Here is a 19210-nt window from a genome sequence, read left to right as displayed (position 1 = left end):
GATCTTCTGGTCAGGATAGGGCAGAGTCGAGTCTCCATGTCTTCACCTGAATAATAAAGGAATTTAGGAGTTAGCTGGACCAGTACTCAGAATCCATTGGTGTGGTTGGGAGTTAAAGTTTGAACACAAGGAGTCAATCTGGGGCGAGCCCCTGTCCTGCAGGGAAAGAACGACCACCAGACGAAGATCCCTCTTGATCACACTTTATTGGAGAGCCTCTTGGTTAACAGGAAAGTTGATGGCGAGGGGCGAGGGGCGCAGGAGTGTAGCTGCTTTTATAGGGCAGAATACTATGGGACGCCTGCTGATTGGCTGCCATAGGCTCACCCACCCACAGGAGCCACGGGATAGGCTCAGGACAAGGTGCATCAAGCACATGCACAACCTCAAGGGAGGTTGCTGCCTAAATGAGGAAGTATTTACCTCAAGACTGGCGGGAAGCCAGCATCATCTTGTAATGGCGTCTGCATTGGCTCCCTACAGTTCCCCCTTTTTTATTAACTTATGGTATAGCTCAGAAAAATAGCCACCTTCCCGATCAGGTCCGCACCTCATGATGTGTTGACCGATCAAGGGAAGAAGTTCAACCTCCCCTTCCTCAGTGCAATGGGACAGATCCCCTGAGAGTGCAAAGGCGGCGGTCAAACGAAAGCTACCAGATCCCTGCCCATCCTCGTGCAATGGGTACTCTGAGACCCTGAGGGTGCAAGGGCCAGGGGAGCTATATGCCTTTTAAAGCTGACAGCCAAATAGGGGGGAGGAACCACTTTCCAAGGCAGCAAGCGCTTGAGAAATGACCACCTTGTCCCTCTTGGTTTGGGTTCGCAGGCGGCAAATCAACCAGAGGCAAAGTACGCATCCTCCCAGGCAGCACACTAGGAACATTCCCACTCCTACCCCTTCCTTAAAATGACAGATAGCAGGAAGCATTGGTGCAATTACTAAAAGAGAAGCTACTAAGAACGAACAGAAATGGTGGATGAACACACACCAGCGCAGGGGCAAAGGAAGTATTCCTCCCACAGCCATGTCCAATGTCATTAACACCCCCAGATGTATTGAGGCGCTTCCAAGACGCCCCTTCATCTTGTGTCCCGTCCTCTTCCACTTGATTCATGGATTCCAGGCACAGGAGGAAGATTATCCACAAGACCTTCATCATCTCCGCCCTGATGAACATCACTGTCTCCTGGACCCTCCTCCGGAGATCGCTTGACTGTCCTCACCAGCCGGGCTGGAACCCAATGAGGGGAATCCTGTCCCTGTGGAAAAACACAAACAGCTCCCCTGGATCTTATCACAACAAGATCCGGTCCTTTCCATTTATTATCTAAGACATCCTTCCACAACACCATCTCACTAGATGATTGAATCACATGTTGACTGTGCCTGTCAGCTGCAGATTTATTATTATTATCCAAGATTAAAAAATTAAGGGTAAAAAGGGCTAAAGACACTCTTTCCTTGGGAGTTGCATTTTCCGCTATACCCCCTTTTTGTTTAAATAAAAGAGCTTTTAGACTTTTATTGGCTCTTTCTACTATACCTTGACCTTGTGGGTTGTAAGGAAGGCCAGTGGTATGTGCAACCTGCATTTGGGCACAGAAGGCTCGAAAGCCACCAGATGAGTACGCTGGGCCATTATCAGTTTTTAGGTGGTGTGGCTTTCCCCAAGCAGCCCAGGCCTCTAGGCAGTGAGTTTTTACATGAGAGACCTTCTCACCTGCCAATGGTGAGGCAAAAATAATACCTGAGCACATGTCCACTGAGACATGTAGGTATTTTAATCTTCCAAACTCTGGAAGATGTGTCACATCCATTTGCCAAAGGTCTCCAGGACGTAGGCCTCGAGGGTTAACGCCCACATGTGGGGAGGGTAAAAAGGTGACACAAGACTGACAAGATTTTACAATATCTCGTGCTTCATTTCTGGAAATAGAAAATTTTTTTCTCAAGGTGTTTGCAGGAACATGATATAATCTATGGAATTCAGTAGCTGAAGCTTTTGTATCTTCCAGAGAAATCATGGCGAGCCTAGTGGCCCGGTCCACGAGGTCATTAGCCTGTGATAAGGGGCCAGGCAGTAATGAATGTGCCCGAATATGAGTTACATAGAAAGGGCAAGTTCGCTGTAAAATTAAAGACTGAAGTTGTAAAAGAATATTAGACGCTAGACTAGTAGAGCGAACCGAAGCAGCAATCTCTAGGCCAGCAACCGCATTAGCTACATATAGGGAATCCGTGAACAAGTTAAAAGAAGTAGAGAATGTCTGAAAGACCTCCAAAACAATTAGGCATTCAACAATTTGAGGGGAATCAGGTCTAAACATTCTTACTATAGGCTCCGAGCCCTGTACCAAGTAGGCCCCACGACCAGACTTTGAACCATCAGTAAAGATGGCAGGGGCTGATGTAACAGGCTCCTGAACAGTGATTTTAGGAAAGTAAACCAGATTATTTTCAACAAAGGACAAAATAGGGCTCTTTGGATAATGATTATCTATGACATTTGGGAAAGTACACATGAGAATGCTCCAATCATCCACAGTGCCAGACAAAACTTCTACCTGTTCCTTAGTATAGGGGATGATGAGTTTGTCAGGCAGCTTTGCAAAGTGTAATAAACAATACTTAAGCCCCAAAAAAGCCTGTCGAGCTACCAGTTGTGGAAAGTACTGAAGAGTGTGGGCTCCCAAAGAGTTTTTTTTTGTTTTTTTTGTTTTTTTTTTTTCCTGAAGCCATAATAGAGGCCCCTCCTAGCGGAGGCCAGCCGCGACCAGGTTTTTGTTTTAATGAAGTGGCATGTGTCCCCAGGGGAGTTATAGGGTGGGGGTGCGGAAGGCTCTATCGACTGTAAAGGACCACACCCTTGGCCTTTAGGCCCCTTTGTCCGCTCCCTTTTATAACAGGTGGTGGCCTCCTTTAGTCTTTCCTCTTCCCCTTTAAATAATTCTTCTTCCTCCTCTGCAGAATCGGAGCTAGCCTCCTCATCTGTGTCAAGTACATTTGCATGTGTAAGCTCCTCAATGGGAGGATAGAGCCTGTTAAAGGCTCCTCTTTCTCCCTGGGGGGGGGGAGCCAATTATAGATTTTACCTGTTTCTCTGAGCTCATCTTGTAAGCTTTTTTCTTTGTTTAATCCCTTCTTTTTTTTTTTTTCTTTTTCTAGGCCTAGTTTTTGACTCCCCATTTGAATCTGACTCAGAAAGGCTATCCTGATGCCTTGCGAGAACTTCCCGTCCCCTTCTAATAAGTTCCATGTGGTTTTCTTTACTTAAGCAAGAGTGAATCAGCCGCCAAAACGGCAGTGTACCCTTACCAATTCTGTCCTCTGTTTTGCTGCCTCCAATTCTCTACCTAATTTCTCCCAAGTAGGGAGAGAAAGGTCCCCCGAGACCGCAAACCAGGGCGCAATTGTATCTAGGTCTTTAACAATCTTTTTAATTGTTGCAGAGGAGACCCTAATGTCCCTCTGCTTAAGCAATTTCTTTATCGGCTGGACAAAGTCAACAGTCACAAAACTCGCACCCTGAGAATTGCCCATGTTGCGCTCACAGCAAACGACAAAGACAACAAACCACACAGGAATGAAAATAAGAAGGACCAGGTAGGGATCTAAGTAAAAAAACATTATGACTGGGGATGACTTACCGACGTCTTCCTCTCTGACGTCTTCCTCTCCGTGTGTCAAGTTCTGGATACTCTTCGGCCCCTCGCCCGGTGACCACAAAACACCCAGCATTCCCGGGTTTCGGCACCACTTTGGGGCGAGCCCCTGTCCTGCAGGGAAAGAACGATCACCAGACGAAGATCCTTCTCAATCACACTTTATTGGAGAGCCTCTTGGTTAACAGGAAAGTTGATGGCGAGGGGCGAGGGGCGCAGGAGTGTAGCTGCTTTTATAGGGCAGAATACTATGGGATGCCTGCTGATTGGCTGCCATAGGCTCACCCACCCACAGGAGCCACGGGATAGGCTCAGGACAAGGTGCATCAAGCGCATGCACAACCTCAAGGGAGGTTGCTGCCTAAATGAGGAAGTATTTACCTCAAGACTGGCGGGAAGCCAGCATCATTTTGTAATGGCATTTGCATTGGCTCCCTACATCAATCCAGTAGAGCAGGCCTACTAGACATCATCTGGAAGTAAATACATCTCCTGATTTGGGGAGGTTGGGGTGGTGAAGCATAGGTGTCTATGAGTATGGGGGCCAGATTTATGTCCCCCTGTAACTCAGAGTCCATTCCCTTCAATCATTTCCAAAGTTAACCTCTTGAAGCCCAGGTTGTGCCAGTGGCAGGACCCATTATCCTCGGAGGTGGTGTATTTCCCAAGTATTGCTATTCCCATACAATAGGGAGGCCTTGCATCTAAGCAGAACCAGCAGTCATCAGTGAGTTCAGGCCTAAGTTTATTTATCACTTGATAGGTGGCCTGGATTAAGTCCCAAGGTATGGTGGTTTGAAGAGAATAGGTGGCCCCCAATATATTCAGTTGTTTGTTTGTAGTTTGCATCTGCTGGCTACCTGGCTGGAGGCAATGTCCCTGGGTGGATCTTTAGGTGTGGTGGTGGGTTTCAGATTTCAATCTAAAGATATGCAAACTGTACCTAGCTGAAGTTGCTGAAGTGTGCTGTGCTGTGTGGCTTTTTGGCTTTTGCCTTGTACTTCTCCCTCTCTTCTTGGTCCTGTGAAGGCAGGCCAGCATCTTCTGCCACTTATGGAACTTCCTCTGGATCTGTAGGCTTCAATAAATATCCCTTCCTCTATAACTGTGCCTGGTCTGGAAGTTCATCTCAGCGAACCCGAATCTGTCTGCTACATAAGGTCAGGATCAAGGTTGGGGCTCCTAACTTGGGACAGGACGTCTGAATGGGATATAAGTCACCCTACACCCTAGGCTTACTTGATAGGTTGGGCATATCAGTAGGCACAGCCTTCTGCTCCTATGGTGACATCTTAACAGGTGGCAGGACCGAGTGGGGCCTAGTGGTACTTCAGGCCCGAATTTTATTTTTTGAGTTAGGAGCTGATTTGTGAATAATATCCTAAAATCACTATTTGGTTTAAAAAGCTGTAGTCCCCACGTGTTTCCTGCTCCTCAGTTGGTGGTTTTTCTCTTTTGGGATAAACTTAATAGTGATTGGATTACAGGTACTAAAAGCACATGATATACGGAGACTGAGTAGAGTTCCATATCCCCATCCTGGTGAGTCTGACCCTGGGCTCCATTTAATTATAATGAGGTCATCCTTAACTGAGGGGTCCCAACAGATTGTTCATGTTGACTTGTAGCCCCAGATTGCATAAAAGAACGATCCCCCCCACACACACACACACACTCACTTTTGGTTTTCTGAGACTTGGATCTCTTGTCCCCCTGGGCAGACATAAAAGGGGATGTGTCACACCATGTTGCACCCACTTGGGTGGTAGCAATTTTGGAGTTCAGCATTGGTATCCCAATCTCCCTCAGTCAGTGTGCACAAGTCAAATGTTATGTCAGGGAACCAAGTTCCAATAGGGGCTGAGTGGGACATGGAATTAACAATCATCCATGTAGCCGTGTTAGGAACCACCCATTTGAAATTATATGGCTCATGTGGGTTAGGTTCAATGAGGGCCAAACCCATAGCAGAGATATAGATCAGGATTTGTAAAGTCTTAGCTTTAGTGGGTCCCCTGAGTGTGGCTGAGCCTTTTATTCTGGAGTTAAGTCATTTAGGAAGCCTGTCCTGTCGATGTTGCAACTATTGAGTGGTATCTCATCTCACAGGTTTGACATGGGAGTGATGTATACAGGTTATTTAAAAAAAAACAGCAAATTTATTATATTGCAAATTGAATTATTAGATAGAGAAACATAATAGAGTTTACAGTGGTCACAAATACCTCTAATCATAATCATAAATGATGTTTAAGTCTAAATTACAGTTGCTTACATCTTTAGACATTGTTTCTATTTCTGTAAATTAGTACCTTCCCTGTTTTACTCTCTGCCTTTCTTTAATTGTCTATTATCTTCTTGCTGATGGATGTACCTAGTCAGATCACATAATTGAGTTTCTTTTTTAATTGGGTTTTATAGAAAACTTCCATCACATATTTTCCAAATATATCTTCATTGTACATAGTGATGAATTTTACAAAAACATTTCTTTTTTAAAAAATTTTTATTAGCATTTTCCATCATTATAAAAAAATAATCCCATGTTAATTCCCTCCCCCCAACACTTTCTCCTTTGAAATTGCATTCTCCGTCATATTACATCCCATCACAATCATTGTAGTTACATATGTACAATACCAACCTATTAAGTACCCTCCTCCCTTCCTTTCACTTCCCTTTAAGTCTCCTTTTTAACTTACTGGCCTCTGCTACTAAGTATTTTCATTCTCAAGCAGAAGCCTAGTCATCTGTAGCTAGGATCCACATATCAGACAGAACATATGGCACTTGGCTTTCTGGGCCTGGGTTACCTCACTTAGTATAATCCTTTCCAGGTCCATCCATTTTTCTGCAAATTTCATAACTTCACTTTTCTTTTTTTTTTTTAATTTTATTTATTTATTTGAGAGCGACAGACACAGAGAGAAAGACAGATAGAGGGAGAGAGAGAGAATGGGCGAGCCAGGGCTTCTAGCCTCTGCAAACAAACTCCAGACGCGTGCGCCCCCTTGTGCATCTGGCTAACATGGGACCTGGGGAACCGAGCCTCGAACCGGGGTCCTTAGGCTTCACAGGCAAGCGCTTAACCGCTGCGCCATCTCTCCAGCCCATAACTTCACTTTTCTTTACCGCTGAGTAGAACTCCATTGTATAAATGTGCCACATCTTCATTATCCACTCATCAGTTGAGGGACATCTAGGCTGGTTCCATTTCCCAGCTATTATAAATTGAGCAGCAATAAACATGGTTGAGCATGTACTTCTAAGGAAATGAGATGAGTCCTTTGGATATATGCCTAGGAGTGCTATAGCTGGGTCATATGGTAGATCAATCTTTAGCTGTTTTAGGAACCTCCACACTGATTTCCACAATGGCTGGACCAGATTACATTCCCACCAGCAGTGTAGAAGGGTTCCTCTTTTTCCACATCCCCACCAGCATTTATAATCATTTGTTTTAATGATGGTAGCCAATCTGAAAGGAGTGAGATGGAATCTCAATGTAGTTTCTATTCAAGTATATCACATACTGTGACCATATTCATCAAAATACCCTTCCTTTCTTCCCCTCTCCCCTACCCACTAATCCCCTTCCCTTTCTAAGACAGCCTTACTTTTACTTTCAGTTGGTCTATGATCTATCTATCTATCTACATGTATGATTCCATTTTTTTCAAGAACATTAAATCTAGGCTTACATATGAGAGAAAATATAGGATATTTGTCTCTCTAAATCTGATTTATTTTTTTAAATTTATTAGTTTTATCAGCAAATACAGGCAGTTTGGTACTATTGTTGAGGCTCATCCATGACCTACCCCCTCCCAACGGCCCCTCCTTTTTGATGTAAATGGGTCGTGCATTGTGGAGTTAGCCCACAGTTATGGGTATGATAAATGTCTCTGCAAATCATGACCCAACATGTGACTCTGACATTCTTTCCACCCCCTCTTCTGCAAAATTTCCCTGAGCCATGTTGGGTTCATTTTTGGTCTGCTTCAGTGATGAGGTGTTGGGGGCCTCTGAGGCTCTGGCTCTCTGATTTGGTAGGAGTTGATTTTTCTCTGTGTTGGTCTCCTTCCCCCTTGTGCTGGTATCCAGTTCATCAGGAAAACAGCACCCTTGCTTGTTTCGCCAGTTGTCCTTAGTTTCAGTTGGGCCTCTTTTGAGGTATGATGGGGTAGCTCTCTCCTTAGGATCTGCATCTTTCTGAAAAAGAGAAGCAGATTCTCCAAAGGAGAGTAAGTTAGCACCAGGACAAATGAAATAAACCGTACTTTTTTTTAATAGAGCGTTTAATAGGTGTAGGCCCTCTTGTACCCCATGATTGATGGTAGCTTGATATTGTAGAGTGGGCTTGTGTTTGGGTATGGTTCTGACTTGTTTCTCAGCTCCAGCTATGGGTCCTGTACCACTGAGGGGATCAGCTAGCCAAATCAAGAGCAGTTGGTTCCCCACCATGGCTGTGTTCCACTATTGCACTTGTGTGGACATCACATCAGGTTATTTGTTGCTAAGTAGGTTAGACCATGAGTTGCTTAGACAGATATTGGTCATTTCCCCCAGTCACCCATGTAGCACCTTCTGGCTGTAGACACACTGACTGTCTGGGGACTGACTCTGTCCTGGCTTCCAGCCATCCCTTCCATTTTACATGTCAGCTGCATATGGAGTCTTCAGCAATAGGGTCTTAACACTGACTTCTGGTGGGTCATCAAGTACTCTGACAGAAATCTGTAATTCTTTTAGGAAACCTTGTAGGTTTCTCTGATCAAAAGCTCATTGTGGATGGTAGCCCCATGCTGGTAGTGGCGGTTACAGGTCAGTGCCCACTAAGAAAATGAGGAAAAAAAATAACTAATATACAAGAGTTAGAGAGGAGGGAGGAGGGGGAGAGGGAGGGAAGGAAGATTTAGAAGCTTTAGGTTAGACTTGATCCTACCCTCTCCAGTGTCTTGTGGTTCAGGTGTTTCCTATAAGGGTCTAGTGAAGGTTCATCCATTTGGTCTGCCTTGTAGGAAGTAGAATTTTATGGTACCATTGCCGTTTGGGTCCAGATTAGTGTTTCCCACCCCTTCGATGTCCTCCCCTCCCTCCCTTCCATCCTATTGTCTAGTCCATGAGGCGATTGCTGGGTGTGTAAGGTATCTTGGGTAGATTCAGGTTAGGTGCTGTAGATGAGTGAGACTATGTGTCGATTTTTTTCTGTGATTGGGTAAGTTCATTGAGAATGATCTGTACCAGGTTCAACCATTTTTCCTCAAATTTATTTGTGTCATTTTTTCTCACTGCTGTATAGAATTCCATTGTGTAGATATACCACATCTTAGTTATCCATTCTTCTAGTGATGGACATCTGGGTTGATTCCAGCTTTTAGCTATTACGAATTGAGCTGCTACAAACATGGTTGATCACATCTCTCTGGCCTGTGGTTTGCAGGTTTTAGGTTAGATGCCCAGTAAGGGAATAACTGGGTCTGTTGGTATCTCTATAGTCAGCTTTTTCAGGAGTCTTCATATTTCTTTCCAAAGTGGTTGTACCATCCTGCATTCCCACCAACAGTGGATGAGTGTCCCTGCTTCTCCACATCCTCGCCAGGATTATTATTATTATGTTCATTTGACTTTTTGATGTTGGCTCTCCTTATTGGGGTAAGGTGGGATCTCATAGTTGTTTCAATTTGCATTTCTCTGATGATTAGGGATGATGAACATTTTCTTAGGTGTGTGTTTGCCACTTGTATATCTTCCTCTGTGAACTGCCTGTTCATCTCTTTGCCCCGTTTTGTGAGTGGGGTGTTTGTCTTCTTATTGTTTAGACTTTTGAGTTCTTTGTAAATTCCAGAGATTTGGCCTCTATCAGTTGGATAACCCGCAAATATTTTCTCCCGTTCTGTGGGTATTCTATTGGCTTTGCTTATTATATGCTTGTCTGTAAAGAAACTCTTCAGCTTCATATGATCCCATTGGTTGAGTGACTGTTTAAAAACTTGAGCCACTGGGGTTTTGTTCAGGAAGTCTTTTTCCATTCCTATATCATGGAAAGTACTTCTTAAATTTTCTTCCAGTAGTATTCAAGTTTCTGGTCTTATGTTGAGGTCTTTGATCCATTTGGATTTGTGTATAGTGTCTGGTGAAATGTGTGGATCAAGTTTTAGTTTCCTGCATGTGGTTATCCAGTTTGTCCAGCACCATTTGCTGAAGATGCTATCTTTTTTCCAGTCTTTATTGTTCGGGCCTTTATTGAATATCAAGTAGCTATAGTTGCTTGACCCAAAATCCAGGTCCTCAAGTCCATTCCATTTGTCTATACTCCTGTTTTTATGCCAGTACCATGCTGTTTTTATTACTATGGCTTTGTAATATAGCTTTAGATCAGGTATGGTGATGCCACCAGAGGTATTTCTTTTGCTGAGGATATGTTTGCATATGCGAGGCCTTCTGCCTTTCCATATGAAATTTGAGATCATTTTTTCTATCTCTGTGAAGAACACTGTAGGGATTTTAATTGGAATTGCGTTGAATCTATATATTGCCTTTGGTAGGATTGTCATCTTCACAATGTTAATTCTGCCTATCCAGGAGCATGGGAGGTCTTTCCATCTTTTCAAGTCCTCCTCAATTTCTTTTTTGAGAGTTTTTATATTTTCGTTGTATAGATATTTTACTTCCTTGGCTAACGTTATTCCAAGGTATTTTATTTTTTGTTGCTATTGAAAATGGGACTGTGTCCCTTATTTCTTTTTCTGTGTCTTTGTCATTTGCATACAGAAATGCTACTGATTTTTGTGCATTGATTTTGTATCCTGCTACTTTGCTATAGGAGTTAATCACCTTCAGGAGTTTTGGGATGGAGTCTCTCGGGTCTCTTACATATACAATCATGTCATCAGCAAATAGAGCTAACTTAACTTCTTCCTTTCCAAAATGTGTCCCTTTTATTTCCTTCTCCTGTCTTATTGCTTGGCTAGGACTTCCAGTGCTATATTGAAAAGCAGAGGTGAGAGAGGACATCCCTGTCTTGTTCCTGATCTCAATGGGAATTCCTCCAGTCTCTCTCCATTAAGTATTATTTGGGCCTTTGGAGCTTTGTATGTTGCCTTTATTATATTAAGATGTGACCCGGCCATGCCGACTCTCTCCAATGTTTTGATCATGAAGTGATGTTGTATCTTGTCAAATGCCTTTTCTGCATCTTTCAAAATGATCATGTGGTTTTTGTTTCATCTCTCCAGCCCTGATCATGTGGTTTTTATGTTTAAGCTTGTTTATGTGGTGTATTACATTGACAGATTTTCGTATGTTGAACCACCCTTGTGTTCCTGGGATAAATCCCTCTTGGGCAAGGTGGATGATGCTTTTGATGTGTTGTTGGATTCGGTTTGCGAGTATTTTGTTGAGGATCTTTGCGTCTATGTTCACTAGGGAAATAGGCCGGTAGTTTTCTTTTCTTGTGGCATCTCTGCCTGGTTTTGGGATTCGGGTGATACTAGTTTCATAGAAGGAGTTGGGTAGCTTTCCCTGTTCTTCAATTGTGTGGCACAGTTTTAGGAAGATTGGTTTGAGTTCATCCATGAAGGTTTGATAAAATTCGGCTGGGAATCCATCTGGTTCTGGACTCTTCTTTTTTGGGAGGTTTTTTATTACTTTTTCAATCTCCATGAGTGTGATGGGTTCATTGAGGTGATTAATCTGCTCTGAGTTTAGCTTTGGTAGATGATATGCATCCAGGAATTTATCCATCTCCTCCACATTTTCCAGTTTTGTGGAGTAGAGGTTTTTGAAATAAGTCCTGATGATTCTGCCGATTTCACTTATATCTGTTGTTATCTCTCCTTTTTCATTTTGAATTTTGTTAATTTGGAGTCTCTCCTTTTTTGCTTGATCAAATTGGTCAGAGGTTTGTCAATCTTGTTTATTTTTTCAAAGAGCCAGCTCTTTGTTATGTCAATTGCCTTAGTTGTTTCCTTGGTTTCCAATTCATTAATTTCTGCTCTGATTTTAATTATTTCTTTCCTTCTGGAGCTCTTTGGGTTGGATTTTTCTTGTTTTTCCAATGCCTTTAGGTGGATGGTTAAGCTATTGATTTGGGATCTTTCTGTCTTTTTTATGAAGGCATTGAGTGCTATGAATTTTCCCCTGAGGACTGCCTTCATTGTGTCCCATAAGTTTTGGTATGATGTGTTCTCATTGTCATGCAATTCCAGGAATTTTGCAATTTCATTTTTTATTTCATCCACTATCCATTTATTGCTTAAGGGTGTGCTATTCAGTTTCCAGTTGCCATGGGGGTTCTTGTTGGGTTTTTTTGTTGTTGTTGTTGATTTCTAGGAATATAGCATTATGACCTGATATCATGCAGGGAATTATGTCGATTTTCCTAAATATGTGGAGGCTATCTTTGTGACCCAGTATATGGTCTATTTTAGAGAATGTTCCATGGACTGCTGAGAAGAATGTGTAGTCTGTGGATTTGGGATGGAAAGTTCTGTAGATGTCTGTTAGGTCTAAGTGCTCTATGGTTTTGTTGAGCTCTCTTACTTCTCTGTTGAGCTTCTGTTTGGATGATCTATTACTGATAATGGTGTGTTAAATTCCCCAGCTATGATGGTGTTGGTGGTTATTTCTGTTTTATTGTCAAGTAGGTTTTGTTTTATGAACTGTGGTGCCCCTGTGTTTGGTGCATACATATTTATGATTGTAATATCCTCCTGATGGATTGTTCCCTAGATAAGTATGAAGTAGCCTTCTTTGTCTTTTTTGATTGTTTTTGGTTTGAAGTCAATTTTATCTGATATTAATATAGCTACACCTGCTTGTTCCTTATTCCCATTTGCTTGGAATATTGTTTTCCACCCTTTCACCCTGAGGAGGTTTCTGTCTTTAGTGGTAAGGTGGGTTTCTTGAAGGGAGCAGATTGAGGGGTCTAATTTTTTGATCCACCCTGTTAGTCTGTGTCCCTTGATGGGTGAATTAAGGCCATTAATATTTAGGGTGATGACTGTGAGATTTGATTTGATCCCTGCCATGTTGTGGTGGTAGAGGTGTGTTAGCATTTCCATGGAATTTGAAATTTTTTCTGTCTACTCTGGGTTTGGTTGCTGTGATCTGCTTCTTGTAGGCATTTGTATTTGCTTATTTGTTTCTTCTCTGTGGAGAATTTCCTGGAATACTTTCTGTAGTTTTGGTTTTGTGTTCATATAATTGTAAAGCTGAGTTTTGTCATGGAAAGTTTTCCTTTCACCATCTATTATAAGGGAGACTTTTGCCAGGTAGAGTAGTTTGAGTTGGAAGCCATAGTTTCTTAAAGTTTGGAGAGTTTCATTCCAGGCCCTTCTAGTTTTCAGAGTTTCCTTTGAGAAGTCTGAAGTAATTCTGATGGGCTTTCCTTTGAAAGTGGTGTGCTGTTTTTCCCTAGCTGCTTTTAGGATTTTTTCCTTGGTGTCAATGTTTAGAGTCTTAATGATAATATGTCTTGGGGAGTTTCTCCTTTGGTCTAGTCGGTTAGGAGTTCTGTTTGCTTCTTGTATCCTGATGGGGCTTTCTTTTAAGAGACGGGGGAAGTTTTCTTCAATTATTGTGTTAAGTAAGTTCTCCATGCCTTTGGTCTGTAATTCTTCTCCTGGTATTCCAATGATTCTGATATTAGGACGTTTAAGTGTATCCCACAATTTTCTCATGTTCTGTTCACAGGAACTTTGCACATTTTCAATGAAGTGTATGTATGCTGTTGCTGGTTGAGGCTAAATGAATCTAACTCTGAGACTGAAGCAATGGCTTAGCAGTTGAGATGTTTGCCTGTAAAGCCTAAGAAAACGTTTGATTCTTTAAGGTCCCACATAAGCCAGGCACACAAGGTGATGCATGTGCTCATACCCACAAAGGGGCACATGTCATACTGTAGCCAATTACCTTGGCTAAGACCCTGGTGTGCCAATTTTCTCTCTCTCTCTCTCTCCCTCTCTCTCTCTCTCGCTCCATCTCTCTCTCTTGCTTGCTATCTCTTATACAAAGGCCAGTCTGTTGAGCTTGCATAAAAAAAAAAAAAGAAAGAGAGACAAATATTTAATTCTCAGCGGGAATATTTCTACACTTGTATATCTGAAATTACAAAGTCTATTTCTCAAAGAGGGCACTTTGTACACTTGCATTTGAAGATTTTTGTTAAGGCAATTAAGTGCATCAGGTACCTCCAACACTTACTGTTCAGACACTACTAAGTCCATTTCTAAATGAATGGCAATCATTCACTTGCTCTTCAAATCTACTAAGGCTATTTTTGACTGAATCAAAAACTCCACTTACTACTCCGAGTCAGCTAAAGATATTCAAGGAGTTTTACTCTGTATTCATTTATGTTCATCAAAGTTATTGACATACAAATGCCTTTTGTCATAGTTCTTATTGCTTATGATTGTGTCATAATAATGGTGAACTTGTTTATTTAAAGGTTATTACACAGTTTATATCTTTTTGATGTTTTAGAGTGAATTATGAAAATACGTTCGTTTTTTGAGGGAGGGATAGAAATAGGCACAAAGAGTGTCTGAGAAGGAGGGAATGAGTGAATGAGTGTGCCAGGGATTTCAGTCAGTGTGAACAAACTTTAGGGACTTGCACCCCTTCCTGGCACATGATTAAAGTTTTTTGCTTGCGTTACTCTGCATCTGGTGTCATAAGATCTGGATATTCAAACATGTGTCCCTAGGCTTTGCAAGGAAGCACCTTAACCACTAAGTCATCTCTCTAGCCCAAAATTATGTTCTTTTGAAATAATTTTCTATGTTTCAGCAGTGAAGAAAACTTTTTCTTGTTTTTGTTTCAAAAAGGATTTTCTTTAGCTAGTTCAATCTTGTTAACTTTAAAAAAGTCTCTACAGTTTCCTCATTCTTATCCTTAATAAGCCTATTTTAAGACATTTGCATTTATTGATAGTGTTCATTAAGTCATTGTTCTTATAAGACTAACCGTTTGGTATGTGGCTCTGTATATTAATAAAGATCTCATGTTTTCACAATGTTTATCACAATGAAGTTCTTATTATATCATTTATTTGTGTCTCCTTATTTTCATAGGTTAGACATTCTTTTGTTTTGAGCATGTTATAAGAGAATAAAGCTTGGCTTGACATTTAGGACCATTTGTTAATTTCTGCACTGATCTATTTGTCTGTCTAGCTACTGTATTTGTGTCCATTGCCAGCTTTTTCAGAAGCATTGGCTAGGAGAGCTAGGGAAGCTTGTTATATGGAACTTTTATTTGTGTGTCCTGTTGTGTGGGTTGGCATACATGCACTGTTTCCTCGTGTATATAAATGCAATAGAGCAAACTAGTGGTGTTTTCAGCAGCAATATAGGGTTTTGTTTACTTTTAGTGACAGTGAATTATACTAGATAGACGGGCTGTCTATTGAGCCCAGGAATTTCTCCTCTGTCAGCACCTTAGCAGTGGGAAAACTGGGATGTGTGGAGCCACATGGTTTTTACACACATGCATACAGTTACGTTTTCTTTCTTTGCAGCCCATGAACAATATGGAATCTAATGGGTTTCTACACTTTTAAGAATGTTTATTTGAGGTTGGAGCAATGGCTTAGTGGCTAAGAAATTGTCTGTGCAGCCTACAGAGCCCAGGTTCAAGGCTCAATTCACCAGGACCCACATTAGCCAGGTGTATGAGGGGACTCACACATCTGGGGTTAGTTTGCAGTGGCTGGGGACCCTGGTGTGCCCATTCTCTCTCTCTCTCTCTCCCTCTTTCTCTCTCTGTCTGTCACTCTCAAATTAATAAATAAAAATATTTTTTTAAAAAGAATGTTTATTTCTTCAATAAACACTTCATTAAAAAAAATTATCTGGGCCTAATTCTTGTTTGGTAAATTTTTATGTTGGGTATAAAATAGCAGTTTTCATAAATCAACTTTAAAACGTTTTTAACTGCATTGTTCATTGTGTCTTAAGATTTTTACTGAATGTGATTTTAATCTTTAAAAAATTCTGTATAACCATGATATGTGAAGAAACCAATGTAGATGTCTACATACTTAATTTTATGATGGGTGGGAAGATATTGGACACTTCTGTTTACATCTCAAGAACGTTTTCCATTCTGCTTTTGAAAATCAATTAAATATATGTGAAATATGAAGTAAGAAATCAACCGTCCTTGGCGAGTTATCTTTAGTTTTGTTTTTGCTTGGATTTTGGAGGTTGATTACCTCTAGCCCAAGCTGACCTGGAATTCACTATGTAGGCAATACTGTCCTTGAACTCATGATGATCTCCTGTCTCTACCTCCCAAGTGCTGGGATTGGAGACATGCAAACCACATCCAGCTTTGAGGTGTTTTTTTTTTTTTTTTTTTGTTTGTTTTTTTGAGGTAGGGTCTCCCTTTAGCCCAGTCTAACTTGGAATTCTGGAATTCAGGGTGGCCTTGAAGTCATGGCAATCATCCTACCTCTGCCTTCTCAAGTTCACCACCACACCTGGCAGAGTTATCTTTTTTGAATGCAGCAACATGCTAAGTATTAACCTCTTTGTCATATAATGCACACACTTCCTTATTTTCATAGAAAAATGTGACAGAACACAGGTAATACTATTTATTCAAAAATCGGCATATTTTTCTACTTCAAAACTGACTTGATTTTATCACCTACTTTTCCACCAACAAATATGACATTTCCCAAACAAGAAGGCAAAGAAAAATATATTCAAATTCTGACAAAGACTCTAAGGTGGGGCCTGTACATCTAAGTTGCAAAACTAGATTTCTTTATTCAGAACACATTGGCAGGTGCACGAAACCAAGCCATTTAATCACAGAGAGGGTAGTAACACTAAAGATCACACACACACACACAGACAAACATATTCAAAGCAATGGGAAGTACATGTACATGTCAGAGTGGGTGAAGAATCAGAAATACTCATAAAGATGAGAATACAATCAGGAATAAAATATGATTACAAGTCTGTTTTTTTTTTTTTTTTTGATTCTGGTTCCAGACAACCAGTTGGTGCAGAAGCACCATGAATCTTCTTATAACCTGCAGAATTATAAGTGATCATTATTTATATGGATGTGAGGTGATATTGCAAACATCATCAGTGCCAGCGTATAAGGAAATCATATGGATGTTGCTTGAAAGCGGTGGGAATGAATGAATGAATAAATTCTCACAAATAACAACTCAAATAAATGGACACTGATTTATGGATATCAAGTATATTTATACTGGTATATTTTACAGTATCTACTACTTCAGATGACTTTTCTTGTCATGATAGAAGTGTGAGATCCCATGTATATAGTGATGTCCCAAACTCACACTAATTAGATGCACATCCAGGCCACACATGGCAATAATGAGTCTCATTGAGATATTGTAGATATGCTGTCCGTGTGATTTCAGCATTCCCAAAAGAATTCAAATGCTTAACAATCATATTTCAGATTTCATTTTCTTACTAAATTTATTAATTTTTGCTTCAGTTAAAGAAACTCAGTATTTACCCTGGACTAATTTAATATTATGGGAATTTAAAATATTGCATTAATACATTCTTTGTTTCATGCTTTTGTATGGATAATTTTTGTTTTACTGATTCGAATTGACTTCACATGGTATTTAAGTTGAACATTTCAAGAGTAATGAGGGCCATGTTCCTACTTACAGAGTCAATATCTCCATTTAGGACAGGTGTCTGTAAAATACAACAACAAGAGGATAAAGTGATACTGCATTCACCTAATAACCAAGATATCTTTAATCACCACTATTTTGAATGAGAAATGGCTTTCAGAAGATGACAGAGATTTCTTTAAACATTAATCTTTGTGTTCCCTAGCTGGCACAAGAGTGATTCACCTGTCTTGGTGACATCCAGGATATTTTCACTTGGAATTTTCTTCTCACTCAGCTTGGCATACTCTTCCTGTGTCTCTTCACTTATAATGTGGCATTTTGCTGTATTTCATAAGATAGAAGTCAAAATGCATGGTCTTTAGCGACATTTCTGAATACAAAACCTATCCTAATTTGTAAAAAATAAATAAATAAATTGATCAAGGTTTATTTTCCACTAGTACATCACATCACACCTTCTGTTCATTACCCCCTTCATGTTGGTAATGCAACCCAGCAAGGGCAATTTAATGGGAGATTGATTCATACATTCAGGATTATCTCATTTTTCTACATTTTGGAAAAGTAACACAAAAGTAATTTCTTCTCTCCCATATCTGTACTTCAAAAGGAAGGGAATTCTGTAATGTACAATTGGAATTTTGTGATGAATAGATCTGAGCATATCTATTTTATCTCAATATATGATGTAGAATCTACTCTCTGCACTTTCTCTATGAAAAAAAATGGCAGAGGAAATCACCAAATGTGCACACATGAATCCTACTATAGTTTTTTGTATATGTTTTACAGACAATTCCTGTGCCTATACACAATACCCTGATATTGCCATCCTCCCATCACCCTTTCTCTCCCTCCTCTCATATCTCCTTGTTCCCTGAACCACTAATTCTTTACAAGTCATTTCTATTTATTGTTATATCCTTATTTTCCCTCTTTTTCTCTATTATCATCAACAACAAACAAAAAGTATCAACAAAAAGTGAGAATTACCTATTTTCGTAAAGTTATGGCACGGTTTTAAGACACATGTGAACACGTTCCTATAGCAGGGTAAATTGTGAAAAAAAAATACATGTATACTCATTCTCAAAATACAAAACATCATATTTTCTCCAACACAGAATCAAATTGAATACTTACACAAAACTAGAAACACATCTCACTTTCCCTTTCATTATAATAATAGTCAAGTTTTAATATCATAGAATTCATCGAGACAAAATCCACTGAGAAGTACACCACCTTTGGGACTGAGAAGAAATATGTTTTCAAGATTAGACAATACCTTTTCTTCTACTTATTTGAGTTGCCCAAGTATTCTTTATTTAAATTATGGAACACTTGAGTTGGAAAGATGGCTTAGTGGTTAAGATATTTGCCTATAAAGCCAAAGGAACCTGCTTCAATTCCCCAGGACATAAATAAGCCAGATGTATGAGCTGGCAAATATGTCTCTAGTTTGTTTGCAGTGATGGAGGCCCTACGATGCCAATTATCTCTTTCTTTCTGTCTCAAATAAATAAAATGAGGAGCACTTCAAGAATTTGTTTGCCATCCCTAAACAGGGGCCATGTTAATCTAATCTGTATCATTCCAACTTTAGTAAATGTACTACTGAAGTGAACAGTATCTTCTTTTTGTCATACTATTTTCAACTACTTCATCCCAAACCAAAACAGTGTCTCTAATTCAGCAAACCCCAGATATTCTACATACAAAAATATCAAACTGAATAATTATACTCACTTATTGCTGGTATGAAGTTAAGTCCCAGTTATTAGTTGCAGGTATAGGAGCCTAAAGTTGGCTGCATGACATTCAACTTAAGGTTATTTAATACCTAGCTTCTGGGATGAGGAGACCGCTTAGCATTCCTTTAATACCTGTGTAC

The 19210-nt window shown here is 40.4% G+C and overlaps 1 non-coding gene across 1 annotated transcript; it reads right to left on the bottom strand.

The window, feature by feature from the left end:
* Positions 1 to 18839: 18839 nt before the first annotated feature.
* Positions 18840 to 18944, bottom strand: LOC123457225. Its single transcript, XR_006634949.1, has one exon. It is a non-coding gene; the product is annotated as a U6 spliceosomal RNA (small nuclear RNA).
* Positions 18945 to 19210: the final 266 nt, after the last annotated feature.

The sequence above is a fragment of the Jaculus jaculus genome, assembly GCF_020740685.1.
Source record: "Jaculus jaculus isolate mJacJac1 chromosome Y unlocalized genomic scaffold, mJacJac1.mat.Y.cur SUPER_Y_unloc_3, whole genome shotgun sequence".
Classification (NCBI taxonomy): Eukaryota; Metazoa; Chordata; class Mammalia; order Rodentia; family Dipodidae; genus Jaculus; species Jaculus jaculus.
This window is presented reverse-complemented; position numbering and strand designations above follow the sequence as displayed.